This window comes from Lepisosteus oculatus, chromosome 14, assembly GCF_040954835.1.
Source record: "Lepisosteus oculatus isolate fLepOcu1 chromosome 14, fLepOcu1.hap2, whole genome shotgun sequence".
NCBI classification, from domain to species: Eukaryota; Metazoa; Chordata; class Actinopteri; order Semionotiformes; family Lepisosteidae; genus Lepisosteus; species Lepisosteus oculatus.
This window is the reverse complement of record NC_090709.1, coordinates 53,995,629-54,008,686: the sequence shown is the minus strand read 5'-3', so window position 1 is coordinate 54,008,686 and position 13,058 is coordinate 53,995,629. Positions and strand designations below refer to the sequence as shown.

The following is a 13,058-nucleotide window of genomic DNA, read 5'->3' as shown; positions in this document are numbered from 1 at the left end:
CGCAGCTGGGTGGCTTTCCTTCTGAGTGACGTTCCTGCAACACTCTCCCGCTACTCTTGGTGCGCTCATGCCACAACACAGGAAGGCTGGAGCAGGTGGCTGTGGGCTTTGCGCACCGCCGAAATAGCTCAGTTGGGAGAGCATTAGACTGAAGATCTAAAGATCCCGGGTTTCGGTATTTTGTTTCATCGCGCCCTTTGTTCCTCTCTCCAGCGCCCCCTGCCTAAAGTGACGCGTCCCTTTCTCAGCCCGAAACGCAAGCGAGACACCAGCAGCGGTCCCTTCAGGTTTCCGTAGTATAGCGGCTAACACGCGAAAGGTCCCCGGTTCGAGACCGGGTGGAAACAGCCTCGTTTTGCACGCTCCTGTACTTCACAGAGGTCTTGAGCGACCGCTCATTTGTTCCCAATGTATTTCCGGTGCCTTCGTGCACTCTTGTACCAAACGCACGTTCCTTCTGTACGCGGAGCCGATCATTTGCAATTGGGCTGTGCCGACAGACCAGGACGAGCTCTGTCGGCTCAAAAGCAGCGCAGGACCTGCAAGAACAACAGAAAGATTAGCATCCAGCGGGGGCCTCTTAGTGAGCCCAAGAGCTCATCAAGAATCGGCTCCAGCAACAGGGCTGGGCGCATTGTTCCATTCTCCGCCCACTCTCGGTGTAAACAAGTCCCTCCTGGTCTCTGCTTCAAATGCACTTTCCTGCGTTTGCTTTGGTGTAACTGGCTTCCCCTGCATGGGCGAATGTGAAGAAGATCCTTAGTAAGTCATTGAAGAAAACCGAGAAGAGGTCGGAGTGGCCTCTGTCGTTCATCAACGATCCAGTCAGGCAGTACTCCTCTGTAAAGCGCCGTTCGTTCACATCGATTGGCTTTTTTTTGCCTTCATTCGTGCGAGTAGTAAAAGCAGACGCCCCTATTCTGCCGTGACCCGGATTCGAACCAGGGTTGTTGCGGCCACAACGCAAAGTACTGACCACTATACTATCACAGCGAATTACCGAGACACACGCGGCAGGGCGGAAAGGGCTGTGCTCTCTTCGTGTGACATAATTCGGAAAAGTCCTGACAACTCTCTTGCGTGTTTTCTCATATTTATGTAGTTTGCTTGCATGATGCCGGGAACAGCATGGTTGTTCGCTGCCATATAGTCTAGCGGTTAGGGTTCCTGGTTTTCACCCAGGCGGTTCGACTCGGTTTTGCCTCCTGCTTTCCAAAAGATCAGCACCGTGTACGAAAGAGCCGCATTAAAACTACTCGAACGTGCAAAACGTGCGAGAAGAGGGGGAGCTTGTTTCCAACCGAAACTTCTCGCGTGTGAGACGAGCTGATCATCGCTGTGGGAGGGTTACTCTGGTAGACAGGGCTGACCTTCGGCAATAGGATTTATAGTCTCCAAGATGATATTTGCACTTTCTGGAGAGGCGATTTTCTCCACTTCAGTAGCCCGATTTCGTCGATTGCGTGGAGAGGGCTGTAGAATGTGGCGCCGCCTTTCCTGCTCCGTCCATGACAGGCGTGCTGGTCTCTGGAGAGAGAGCACGGTCCATCAGCGCACTCCAATAAAGGCACTGGAAGCAGCTGAATCGCATTGGTGAAGCTCAGCGCTGGGCCGCTGGGCACGTCTTACCACCGTTTCCGTAGTGTAGTGGTTATCACGTTCGCCTCACACGCGAAAGGTCCCCGGTTCGAAACCGGGCGGAAACAGACATCTTTTGTCGCCAGGCACAAAAGGGGATTGGGGGTTCGCCTAGCGTTGTAATCGAACAGACCCACTCACCTCTTAGTGTGGCGGGATCTGCACAGTGCATGTCACAGCGCATCCTGCTTTCACTTCAATGCGCGTCCTGATGTACCCCAGTCTCCCGCGTGACAGGTGGGGACAGGTGACAGGTCCTATACTAATGAGGAAGACATCGCTCTCTCCGACCCCCGGCATCGTGTCCCGACCCACCGTGCTGGAAGCCGACGCGTGCTGTGATTCCTTTACGGAGCAGAAATGACAACCGAGGAGCCGAGAGATCATTTCAGCATTTCGCGTCTGAACGGAAAACATAAACGACCAACTCGGAATGACTTGCCTTTGACGCTTCTCAAAGCGTTCTTTGTGCATCGAACAGACCCACTCACCTCTTAGTGTGGCGGGATCTGCACAGTGCATGTCGCAGCGCTTCCTGCTTTCACTTCAATGTGCTTCCTGATGTCGAGTCGTGTGCCGTGCGGAGGCTCTGAAAGCGAGAGCAATGAAAAGGTGCACGACGCTGTGAAAGAAAACAGAGAAGTGAAAGGCAGTCATTTCTCTAAGGAGGTGAAAGAAAAGCTACTCCCCGTCGGGGAATCGAACCCCGGTCTCCCGCGTGACAGGCGGGGATACTTACCACTATACTAACGAGGAAGACATCGCTCTTTCCAACCCCCGGCATCGTGTCACGACCCAGCATGCTGGAAGCCGACGCGTGCTGTGATTCCTTTACGGAGCAGAAAAGACAACCGAGGAGCCGAGAGATCATTTCAGCATTTCGCGTCTGAACAGAAAACACAAACGACCAACTAGGAATGACTTGCCTTAGACGCTTTTCAAAGCGTTCTTTGTGCACGACGACTGCGCCGCCTAGCAGATACAAATGGGTTGTACAACTTTGAACTAGCAAATGGAAGAGGGCTAAGCCCCCTCTCTTTTAGCCCAGGTTCGATCTGTCTCCCAGAATCACCAGGGCGCACGCACACACACCCGTGCCGTTGAACTGCTCTGCTTCATTTCTAAGGGCATCTCAACATTCACTCCTACCCCGAGTGCAGAAAAGACAGCGTCCGCAGCAACAACAGCTCAGGTCTCTGCACAGGAGCTAAGCTGCCCCCATCTCCTCTGCTTTGCGGCTCCTGTGGAGCGGAGTCCTGCCTGGAGCCGTGTTTGCAGGCGGCGGCTCCCCGCGCCCTGTCTGTGCGTCGTGTCCAAGAGCTCCTGGGAGGAAGAGAGAGCCCTCCCACTCGGGGGCTTTTCCACGGTCTGTGTGAGGAGGGGTGGGTGTGTCCAGTAGCTTATCGAGCGGAAGCCTGGGGCGGCGGAGAGCTGTGATCGTGCAGACCTTGAGGTGTCACCTCTTTGTCTGCTTTCCCGCCCCCCCTCCGCCCAAGCTCTGCTCCAAAGTAGCCCGGCAACCCCTCACACCTGCACGTGTCACAACCTAAGGTGCGGTCATGAGACACCCATGGGGTGTCGTTCTGTTCTTGCTTATTGTTTCCTGCCCGTCGCAGGCAGGAGTCCATGCGAGGAAGATGCGCTGGACAGAGCTCAGAGGGCGCAGCTGGGTGGCTTTCCTTCTGAGTGACATTCCTGCAACACTCTCCCGCTACTCTTGGTGCGCTCATGCCACAACACAGGAAGGCTGGAGCAGGTGGCTGTGTGCTCTTTGCACCGCCGAAATAGCTCAGTTGGGAGAGCGTTAGACTGAAGATCTAAAGATCCCGGGTTTCGGCATTTTGTTTCATCGCGCCCTTTGTTCCTCTCTCCAGCGCCCCCTTCCTAAAGTGACGCGTCCCTTTCTCAGCCCGAAACGCAAGCGAGACACCAGCAGCAGTCCCTGCTGGTTTCCCTAGTGTAGCGGCTATCACGTTCGCCTAGCACGTGAGAGGTCCCCGGTTCGAGACCGGGCGGAAACAGCCTCGTGTTGCACGCTCCTGTACTTCACAGAGGTCTTAAGCAACCGGTCATTTGTTCCCAATGTATTTACGGTGCCTTCGTGCACTCTTGTACCAAACGCACGTTCCTTCTGTACGCGGAGCCGATCATTTGCAATTGGGCTGTGCCGGCAAACCAGGACGAGCTCTGTCGGTTCAAAAGCAGCGCAGGACCTGCAAGAACAACAGAAAGATTAGCATCCAGCGGGGGCCTCTTAGTGAGCCCAAGAGCTCATCAAGAATCGGCTCCAGCAACAGGGCTGGGCGCATTGTTCCATTCTCCGCCCACTCTCGGTGTAAACAAGTCCCTCCTGGTCTCTGCTTCAAATGCACTTTCCTGCGTTTGCTTTGGTGTAACTGGCTTCCCCTGCATGGGCGAATGTGAAGAAGATCCTTATTAAGTTATTGAAGAAAACCGAGAAGAGGTCGGAGTGGCCTCTGTCGTTCATCAACGATCCAGTCAGGCAGTACTCCTCTGTAAAGCGCCGTTCGTTCACATCGATTGGCTTTTTTTTTGCCTTCATTCGTGCAAGTATTAAAAGCAGACACCCCTTTAGGGAGCCTGTCAGCACCCGGCGTTTTCCCCTTCTGTAAGCTCTCCATAGCCTCTCAGCTCTTCTACTGTCAAATCCCCCTCAAGTACTTCCCTATCTTCTTCACTCAAAACGTTTTCTAGCTTTGAGGTAAAAAAATGAATTTCTTCATCCTTTACCTCTGTAGAGCTGTACAGTCTTGAGTAGAAGTGTCACGCCCTCTGCAGCCAGAGGGCGGTCCTTCTATGTCCTATCCCTAGTTTCTGGTCTGCTGTCCTTCCTGTCCCTCTCTTTCCCTTGGCTAAATATTTCAGGGTCTTGCACTCTGTCCTCGCTCAGCACTGACGTTCGGATGTCCTGAGACCCGCCTAGCACCAGGGCGCCCCACGTCCACTCCCTGAGGGCACAGGTTTCTATACGGCATTCCTGAACTCTTTGCACTAATGAGCCCGGGCCTTTTTCCCGTATCGCCGCTAAGCATATGGGTCTTTTTCCGCCCTCCTGCTCCCCACGGTTAGTCCCCTTGGACTAACCTTGAAGCAGGGTGATGAACAGGGCCAGGCTACCTGCTGCCTTGACTGGGACCTCGATGCCTTTGAACAGCCCCATGTTCCTCACTCTCCACAGGGCGTCTTTCCCACTGTTCACCACGGCCCAGATCCTGTCAAACTTCCTCCTGACGTGTTTGACGAAAGCAGCGGTCAGGGTAAATTGGGGCGAGAGAGCTTGCAACCAATCTTCAAACTGTGCCCAGAAGGCCTTAGCAAAAAGCAGGACCACAGGAGATGGGTCACAGTCTCCTCCTCGCCGCAGCCCACCCTAACGCAGCGAGGGCTGGGGGTGAGGCCCCTACGGTTCAAGAAAGTTCGTACCTGTAAGCACTGGTGGACGACACTCCAGGCTAAATCTCTGTGAATGTTACACAGAAACTTAGAGGATGTGTGTTTCCACACCTTCCTTGTTTGGGCTGATGTTAAAATGCCCACAGGGGTGTAACGAAATCTTCCAGTTTTTGGACGCTGACATCTCGGAGGGGAATATGGCCAATTGGGCGAGATCTTAGAAAACTTTTAACTGTCCCATAAATTGCGGGGCATGTGTCAGAGAGTGGGACATCCAGCTTGGGTCTGACACCCCACACTCTGAACACCTCCCTACCTACCCAGAGCCTGGAAAAATAAGTCCAGGTACGCACAGCACAGAGGCCAGGAAAATGGACAGCAGCTTCGTAGCAACATCTGGGACAGACTTCCCCCCTGAGGGTAGCGGCCTGTACAGTATTTCCTTTCTGAGTCTTTCCTGCTTCCCACCCCATAGAAATTGAAACATCAATCTCCTCAGCACCGCCGCAACACGGTGTGGGATTGGGAAGGTAGAAGCCAGAAAATTCAAGACAGGCAAGAGCTCAGCTTTGATGACCAGCACCTTCCCTGTCTAGTGAGGTCTCGGTCCTTCCATTGCATCAGTTTTTTGTTTAAGATTGGCAATTTGTTCTGCCAATTTACTGTTCCCATCTCTTCTCCAAAATACACCCCCAGGACCTTAATTCTCTTCTCTTGCAGCCTGAGATCATGTCCTTCTTTTGGCTCCCTCCAGTTCTGATAAAAAATCTCACTCTTAGATTTGTTAATTTTTGCAGAGGAAGCCAAAGAGAAACGATCACAGCACTGCAGAGCTCTGCTAATTGAGGCATTGCCAGAGAGGAGCAGGGTGACATCATCCATGTATAGAGATGTCTTTACCTCTCCTGCCCCACTTCCAGGCACTGGTATCCCATTAATGGCCTGATCCTGGCGCAAGGCACAGGCTAAGGGCTCCATAGCCAAAACGAATAACAAGGGGGGTAATGGGCAGCCCTGCCTCACCCCTGAACAGACTTCAAAGGGGCCTGATCTATTGCCATAAACCATTACTCTGCTGTTGCTACCTGTGTACAGCAGGTTAATCCACTTTCTCATGATGGGGCCAAACTTCATGTGCTCAAGTACCGATGTTAAGTACTGCCGGTTTAGGCGGTCAAAGGCCTTTTCTAGGTCTACACCTAAAATGCACAGAGGGAGCCTGATGATCTGAGAAGAAGACAGGCTGAAGAGTGACCCCAACAACTTTCACTCTCTCTGAGACAAAGCAATAGTCAATTCTGGAGCTGCTATTCCTCCCTGACCATGTATATCCTGCTATTGTGGGATATATACATCTATATGTGTCTGAGAGTTTAAAGTCTTGAACTAAGTTTTGCAGGGCCAGTGAGCTGGAATCCAATTTTATCGGAGAGCTAGACTGCCTATCTGTGTGCTCTAAGATACAATTAAAATCCCCTCCCACTATCACGTCTGTGCTACATAACAATAGGGGAGAGAGTGCTTTGAGTAGCTCCACCCTTCCTCCAACGTCAGTAGGACAATACACATTGATTAGACGCAGGTTAACGGTCCCCCATTCCACATCCACACACAGCAACCTGCCATCTATGACCCTCTGAATACTTTTCAATTTGAATGCCCATCCTTTGAAAAGAATGGCCACGCCAGAGGTTCTGTTGTTATTGTCCCCTGACCAATCAGAAGGCCCTTTATCCCACCTATCTTCAAAGCTTTTATACCTCTCTTGATTTACTTCTTTTTCTTTTTCTTCTTACCAATTTCCTGCCAGCCATCCTCTGAATGAGCCTTCATCAGGGTGGCAGCAGTAATAGCGTTCACGGAGTCCATTTCAGGGAAGGGGGTAGAGGGAGGGGTGGAGGGGTTCCAGCTGTCCCCATCACCATGCTCTCCTTCCTCCTCGCTCGGGGAGAAAACAGAGTCATTTTTCCTTTTCCTCAAGTCCAGCTCCTGGGAGCACTGAGGGGAAAGGGGTGCAGCCGATGCACCAGTCTCCTCTTCCCCCTCACCCACCAGCTGCTGCAGATCCTCCGTGATGGACTGGCTGGACCCGCTCCACCGGGAGGCCCCACACTGGCCCTCGTTCTGAGGAGCAGGAGTGGGGGAGGGGTCCTCGCTGTTCTCGGGGGTTTTCAAACCCTCGTGCTTGTCTGGTGCAGTCTGCAGTTGTGGGGGCGTAGTGGATTTCTCTTCCACCGGCCCTGGAGCCACAGCAGGACTGATCCTGGCTGGAGGCTGAGAGTCTTTGTCCAACAAGGGTTCTTTGTTTGACTTGTTATTTGCTTTGGATTTTCAGGCCGGTTTGGCTGAAACAAGCACTGCCTCATCCTTTCTCATTTTGAGTTTATTGGCGTAGGCGTGAGGGCAGTTCTTAAAAACGTGTCCTTCCAAGCCACATAAATTGCAATTTGGCAGCATTGAACAGTCAGAGGCTAAATGTCCCTGTTTGCCACAGGTCATGCAGCATTTCACAGTGCAGGACGATGCCAGGTGTCCCACAGCACCACAGCGCTGACACACCTTTGGTTGTCCCACATAAAAAACATAGCCATTGCAGGCGCCCAGCCGGATTGTAGAGGGCAGGTGCCTTAAGCCTCCATTTACATTGTCCGGTAGCAAACGAACCTCAAATTTCCTTGCTCCTGTTTTTATACTGTCAACATCTCTAACCTCAGTTCCATGGTGGACAGTGCAGTACTGGTTAAGCCAGGTGTGAATGTCCTCCGTCTTTGCCAGATCCGAGAACATAACAACATGCACCGTTTTCCTCTCTCTCTGTGTCAGAGGCTGCAAGTTGATCTTCTCAAGGGCAGGAACTTTCCCTCTTTTTGCCTCAAACACATCCACACATCGTTCAAACAGAGAATAGGTAGCAAAAACAACCTCAAATGCTTTCTGACCTGGGAGAGCGAAGATGAAATCCAAGTGCCGAGGTTCAAAGCCAAGTTCCTTCTGCAACACTTTTCTGCTGAACTGCATGCGATCCATGAAGAGGTCATCCAAAAGCTCAAAACGCACAGCATTCTTGCGGGATCCAAAAGTTGCCATTTCGTAAACTGCAAAACAAACACTGCTTCCACAAAACAAGAAAACAATCCAACTACTCCACCTACAGGATGATCAAGGTATCTCCCCTGCCAGGTAAGTATGAGTTATATAAGGCCCTGCAAGCGGCCCACAGCCACAGCACAAAGCGCGCAGCCTAGGCCAGCTCCTCGCCCCGCAAGCCACTGCCTCCTGCTGGGCCCACTCTTTCGCACACTCACACGCCACACTAACACTCAAAAGGGTGGGCAAAACGAGAAAACGAGCGCGCCGTTTCCTACACATCTGCAGTCGCCAATGCGCATTCGCAGCATGTCCCGGGATGCAATTTGGCCTCATTTGCATAACACCAGACCCACAAATCGCTACGCAAGCTTGCGTCGTGTGCCTACCACACACCGAACAAACACCGGAGCCTTTTAAGCAATTTCCAAAAAATGGGCCTGCTCGCCTGCCCACAAGGCTCCGTCTCTTACCCGCTCTCCAGAGACTGCTGCCTTCTGTGCTGTTCTCTCGGCACCGCTGCAGCGCACACAACTCCTGCAGCGCGGGGAGAAAGTTTCCACGCTCCGCCGCAGGGAAGGCTCGCTCCGTGCGCACATGTCCTTTCAATGCCAGTTCAACAAGTGCTCCGCATTAGCAGCGTCGGGGCTCCGGCGTGTCGCACCTCACCTCACCTCGCACAGCCCTCTCCTTGAATGTCTGGCGCTGGGCATGCCCCGCTCTCCTCCACCTTATCTTATCGCGTGTGACCACCGACAATGGCCACAATGCCGGGGAATGGCACCTGTAAAGTGTTAATTGGGGCACAGGAACAGCCCGTCTCGTCTCGGGGGCCAGCTTCTAAGACAATACAGCAAACACAGCGGGGCGGGGGAAGTAGACGACACGACACATGCAGGTACATTCAGCTCCGGCGGGAACGAGTCATTTGTCGGTCTTTTCAAGTGCTGGGAGCCGAGTAATCCTTCGCTTGTATCGTTTCTCCCCGGTGACTAGATCTCACCCTGCGACTCTCGACTGGGCTCACCCACGGCAACCCAGCAGGTGTGAGCCTAGCCGGCACCCCGATGGGAGATTCCCCCCAGAAAAGCTCAGGTTGCTGCTGCTCCTGCAAGAGGTGTGACTGGGACTAGTAGGGAGCACTCACCCTGCGGTCTGTGTGGCTTTCTTATGCTCCAGCATCCTGATGGCGACACTCTGCTGCACAAACAGGCGCCGTCCTTCGGGGGAGGCATAAAACCCAGGTCCCGACCCTCCTTGGCCATTAAGAAATACCAGGGCGTCTCTCAAAAAGAGACTCCGGGGGTGTCTCTCTGGTGTTAGTGTTCCCCTTTACCAATCAGTCGGGGTCTCCTCCTAATCCCCGTCTCATATGTAACAATCAATGACGAGGCCCCCCTGTCCCGCGATATTGTACTTGTCTCCTGGCTGCTGGCTGGCGCCGTGAGATTTAGTACTCGCGCAAGAGACAGGGGGCAGAGCGCGAACGCGGTCCCCCGCCCCCCACAAAGTGTGCGCTCCAGGTTCCCTCTCGGGGCTCTGCAACACAGCGGAAAGGCAGCGAGAAGGAGCCTCTTGCTCTGACGCCGCAAGGCCACAAGAGTGCGGAGGCGCCATGTGCCCGGCCGACGTGTTGGACTGGTGCGCTTTATGTGCTGAAATAAACACGCGACAGCCCAGAAATGTTTTCAGAGTGCTGTGCACTGGAGGTTTTTGTCTTGTGAAGACTTGCCTTGTGCTCCTCCGTGCAGTTTGTTTGTTCTCCTCAAGTGCGGGACAAGCCAACACAAGGGAGCACATTCGCCAACATCCAGGTACGCAATGCGATTTGGAAAGAGGCTCCTTTCCAAAGAGTTGCACACGAACGATCCTTCAGTCCTGCTCGGGGGGCACAGAGCCCCAGCCACACACAGCTTCAAGTAGCGAGTTAGGCACGATGGCTTTTCCTTGTGGCCACACCACCCTGAATGTGCCTGATCTCATCTGATCTTGGAAGCTAAGCAGGGTTGGGCCTGGTTAGTACTTGGATGGGAGACTTCCTGGGAATACCAGGTGCTGCAAGCTTTTGCTCTCTTGGCCAGCAGGGATCGCCGTTGGTGCCGTAGGCTTTGGGAGGAAAACCTGGAGGATGGAAAGGTGATCTATAGCCTCATCTCTAGAAATGTTTTGTTGCTATGGCATGTGTGTGACCCATATAAAAAAAAACCCGTTTGTAAAACGAATATCGAAGCTGCCTCTAAATCTGCAAATGAAGATGAGTCGATAAACCACTTGTTTTTCGTATAACTATACATATATTCATTTATTACTGATTTCATTCATTGAGCACAGATACAATAGAGGTACAGCCATTCACTGTTTGACATGTCTGCACTGGTACAGAACCTAGCAATCAGAAAACGGGTGAAACTGTCTTGAGAATTAGCATACAGTACCGAGGCCCCCATGACCAAATAAATTGGCCCTAATAATGCAGACTACAGCAAAACGACTGACTTTGAAAAGGGAATGAATGTCCGGAAGAAGTAGTGTAACCAGCTTGAAATGCTTCTCTGGACCTCTAACTAAAAGAAACCGGGAACCAGCAGTGGCTTTCGAACTGGGATCCTATCGCAGCACGTGGTGTCGTAACTCTTCCGTATCTGATATTGGACCAAGCACATCAGGGGAGAGCGCGAACGCAGTCCCCCACTACCAGAAATTATGCAGTAGAGCCTCGCCCTGGGTGAATCGATTTTTTAAGAACTTTTAAAAGTTCACAAAAAAATACAGGACATCACAAATTAGAAAGCTTTACATTAATATACATACTTAAAACAGTATATATGATCACATCTCATTACATTTTGACATGGTACCAGTTACATAGCAACAATTTCTTTTTTTCCGGTGTAAATCACATTCTTTACTTAAACATGATAATGTTTTTCACAGTTTCTTGAGATATTGACCTATGCTCTCTATTTCCCACAGATTTTCTGCTTCCTCCCTCCTTTCTCTCCACAGATCTCTGAGGTAATAGTTCTCTCGGGTGATGAACAGGGCCAGGCTACCTGCTGCCTTGACTGGGACCTCGATGCCTTTGAACAGCCCCATGGTCCTCACTCTCCACAGGGCGTCTTTCCCACTGTTCACCACGGCCCAGATCCTGTCAAACACGTCAGGAGGAAGTTTGACAGGAGAGATGCCGTTGTAGCGGCAATGCTTGTTAATAAGACAGAATTAAGCGGTGGTATGCTGTCCTAAATGAGGCCCCATCCCACCCTCCATCTCTGTGGTGCTTGTGTATTAGCGTGAGCGTTTTTTATTCTGATCAGGAACAGTTTTACAAGTCCGCAAAGGATCGAGGAAAGGTTTATCGCCAGCTGAAAAGAGACACAGCGCTTCGGCTGTGGAGACTTGTTCGGCTGGCGTTCGGGGAGTCGCGTTTTTCAGAATTGTATTGAGATAGTTTTCCACAGAGCTCAGATGTCAAAGCACAGCAGCAGCTCTCCACAACGATCCTCTATAGCGCCCTTTCTCCCGCAGCTCCGTCCTCATTGGAAGGAAGCAAGAGTGAAAGGCTGAAGTGAAATACAGATGCAGCCATTCAAAATGAGCGTTAAAAACCCGCGGTACAGTAACCAACCCGCAGGGCACCGTAGGGCACCGCGGTATGTGATTGGCTGGCCAAAATGACTGACAGGGGCACTCGTGGTGCATTGGTTGGTAGTGAAAAGATTTAATCATTTAATGTCTTTACTGTGCACGTTTCAATCCGCTTAGTTTTGAATATTTATATGGAATTTTACCACTAAAGTGAAATTTTAGTAGCTGAGCATAAAATGAAGAGGAGCATAATGCATCTGAAGGTCATAAACGATATTAATTTAGGAACATAAACATTACTGTATGTACATAAACTGTACTGTGTATGGCTGGTCTTGATAGTTTAAAGAAAAAATACACACCAGTCTTCCATTTCTCCCTTAACATTTTAAGCATGAAAGTTTTATGAAACGGTACCCAAACATGTGATTGCTGTACAGAATGAATTTTAATTTTTAACAATTATTTAACACGAAAATTAAGCTGTTTACATCTTCCGCCTGAGAACAGTCACCCGTTGCTACCCAACGCAGAAACATAGCCACTAACTAGCAAAGAGAGGACATTAGCTAGCCAATATGATAAAGAAATAAATGATTATTTTGTTTGTTTCTTTTGCACATTTATTTGAACATTTCCATCGATTGTACAAGCACTTGGAAACTGTCCAATCCCTAGTTCATCAAGCATTTACCGGTCTGGCGCCGGTCTGTGTCTTCTAGGATATAATGCCAGAGAACTCTTGTTTTTATGTCCACTATAATTACGCTGGGCAAACGTTCCGAGGTCAAATTCTTCCAGCACGGGGTACCTTTAAAGCGGAGACGACGGCACCGAAATGTTTTGGCGCGCCTTCTCTTTAAAGCCCTGGCCAAATATGAAGACAGTACGTACAGTTATAATTCAAACGGAATTAAAAACTACACATCCCAGTTACCATGGTGATGCTTGTGATCATTGCGTTTAACCAACGAAACAGGGCGAAAAATCAGTCACATGACTTTGGGGCAGAGTTTCGAAAGCTTAACCTATCAGCAACAAAGCGAAATTTACACGATAGGCTACCTCAAACTGTCAGTTACACAACTGTGTATGTCGCTTAAGCCACTCCTATTTGGCATTTTAGTTATGGAGGCGAGAAGACGCCCCCCCCCCCTTCTCTGGGTGTCTGATTTGCCGCCATCTTTAACTGTTCGGTGTCCGAATCGGAGTAGCTACGCGTACGAAATAAAGTTAATCCCAACTACAAAACATATATTTTTGTGGTAAGAGGGCGCAAAACATCAGTATTTACTGCTATTAATTACTGTACGATTTATAGTTGAAATTTG

At 50.9% G+C, this 13,058-nt stretch overlaps 5 non-coding genes across 5 annotated transcripts; 3 read left to right on the top strand and 2 right to left on the bottom strand.

Moving 5' to 3' along the window:
- Positions 1-921: 921 nt before the first annotated feature.
- On the bottom strand, positions 922-993 carry trnah-gug (transfer RNA histidin (anticodon GUG)). Its single transcript has one exon. It is a non-coding gene; the product is annotated as a tRNA-His (tRNA).
- Positions 994-1,633: 640 nt separating this feature from the next.
- Positions 1,634-1,706, top strand: trnav-cac (transfer RNA valine (anticodon CAC)). The gene has a single exon. It is a non-coding gene; the product is annotated as a tRNA-Val (tRNA).
- A 616-nt stretch (positions 1,707-2,322) lies between these two features.
- On the bottom strand, positions 2,323-2,394 carry trnad-guc (transfer RNA aspartic acid (anticodon GUC)). Its single transcript has one exon. It is a non-coding gene; the product is annotated as a tRNA-Asp (tRNA).
- A 1,192-nt stretch (positions 2,395-3,586) lies between these two features.
- On the top strand, positions 3,587-3,659 carry trnaa-agc (transfer RNA alanine (anticodon AGC)). The gene has a single exon. It is a non-coding gene; the product is annotated as a tRNA-Ala (tRNA).
- Positions 3,660-10,084: 6,425 nt separating this feature from the next.
- LOC138244848 (5S ribosomal RNA) lies at positions 10,085-10,203 on the top strand. Its single transcript, XR_011193463.1, has one exon. It is a non-coding gene; the product is annotated as a 5S ribosomal RNA (ribosomal RNA).
- The last annotated feature ends 2,855 nt before the right edge of the window (positions 10,204-13,058 follow it).